Source organism: Octodon degus, unplaced genomic scaffold (assembly GCF_000260255.1).
Source record: "Octodon degus isolate 3935 unplaced genomic scaffold, OctDeg1.0 scaffold00105, whole genome shotgun sequence".
Taxonomy (NCBI): domain Eukaryota; kingdom Metazoa; phylum Chordata; class Mammalia; order Rodentia; family Octodontidae; genus Octodon; species Octodon degus.
This window is the reverse complement of record NW_004524681.1, coordinates 4,916,251-4,917,992: the sequence shown is the minus strand read 5'-3', so window position 1 is coordinate 4,917,992 and position 1,742 is coordinate 4,916,251. Positions and strand designations below refer to the sequence as shown.

At 43.1% G+C, this 1,742-nt stretch overlaps 1 protein-coding gene across 1 annotated transcript in view; it reads right to left on the bottom strand.

The window, feature by feature from the left end:
* The window catches only part of Atp8b4 (ATPase phospholipid transporting 8B4 (putative)), a 255,715-nt gene that overhangs the window by 42,020 nt on the left and 211,953 nt on the right, over window positions 1-1,742 (bottom strand). The window lies entirely within an intron of this gene.

Here is a 1,742-nt window from a genome sequence, read left to right as displayed (position 1 = left end):
CTCCAAAATGCAAGGGTGACAGAAGTGAAAGTGTCCAGGCAAATGGACGTGACCACAGAAGCTGCGGCCACAACCAGTGGTTGGCCCTACCAACCACTGCCCCAGAAGATGAACCCCTAAGCTGCCAACCCTGGAGTCTATAAGGGCATTGTAATGTGCATGGCCAGGAGAACACGGGAAGTGGAAGACGGGCTAGACTGTGAATGCAACAGCTTACAGCAGGACGGACAGAGTCCCTAAGGACTCACCCAATACAAAAACATTCATTAAGATGGTTTTACTCAGAGGTGGCCCTGAAAAAAGATAGCAGAACTCTAGCAAAACAGCCCTTTTTACCTTTGGCTTTCTGATTATTTGGTGATATATATTGATTGTTTACCCATGAAATGTCATAGCAAGACCCCAAATCACAACAGGACATCTTGTCTTCTAGCTCAACATCTCTTTCTGCCGACCACAACAGAAACCACAGCCACACTTAGGTACAGGGAGGTCACGTGCCCTCAGCCCCAAGGACAGCATCGTCCCTTTAACAGTTTGCAGAACCACGGAAAAAGATTTATACATCCAGAGGGCGGGTGTGACATGTGGACAGTGGGAGTAGGAGGGGAGGGCAGGGTGGACATGAAAATCCATCGCTTAGGTGCGAGAACCAGACTTTCACAGCAGATAACAATGTCAGGGAATCCTCCCAGTCATGGAAATTTATAGCCCCATATCATGAAGCAAACAGGGCAGAAGAGTTCCTTGGAAATGGATGTTTCTCTGACAGCAGGACGGAGCTCATAAAGTGGACCTTAAATCACCAAGGGTAAACATCTCCTGGGGTCTCCCTTTTTTTTTTTTTTATGTTTCATGCACATTTAATGATGCATAAATGCAAGCTGGAAGATTTCATACAAGTTAACATTAAGAAAGAGATTTCTCACAAAACGCAATCTGCCCCGAGGTTAGGCTTTCAGGAGTGTTGTAGTATCGAGATTCTGTAAGCCTTCAGCCACACTGAAAAGGAAACACTGTACAAGAGAAATCACCCCTCTTAACACTTTGTTCTTTTGAAACTCTCTCACTCTGTAGCTGCTCTGTGGCTTTGCAATTACTTTCTTGACCCCTGTAAACACGAGAGTATAACCGAACAAGCAGGCCTGATTGTAGCATTGTACCAAGCCTCATAAACTAGTGATCATTAATCTACCTTTGTAACTGATGGTCGCACCCTGCTAGCTCATTACAAGAACTGCCAGGCTGCTCTGTCTCGCCTTCCTACCTCCTGCTTGTGCATCATACAAAAGCCCTGGGCCACCAGGGATCAGGGCCTGATACACTGAAAGTGATCCCGATCTGCGCCCACTGATGCAAATAAATCTGCCTCCAAATCCTGGGTGTGGTTTCCGTGTTTCTTCTCCCCGCTGTACCACCACTCAGATTAATTGTGCCCCGTGATCTGTCTAGAGCTTCATAATGAGAAAGAACTTCTCTGAAAATAAGATTTTACTTACAAGAAGATTTGTATACTGCTAGTAATATTTACTATAATTTTAAAAATTGAAAAATGGGGGATTCTCAAAGCTCTGATGAAACCAAGAGAAAAATACAAATTTTGTAGAAATAGTGTTTTGAACATGAATGACTTCATCAGGGTAAGATTTTCTTTTTTTTTTTCTTTTCAAAGTTTTATTGATAAACATATAGCAATGAGACAGTTTCAAATCAAATCAAAAGTACAGTTTCAACAAATAATA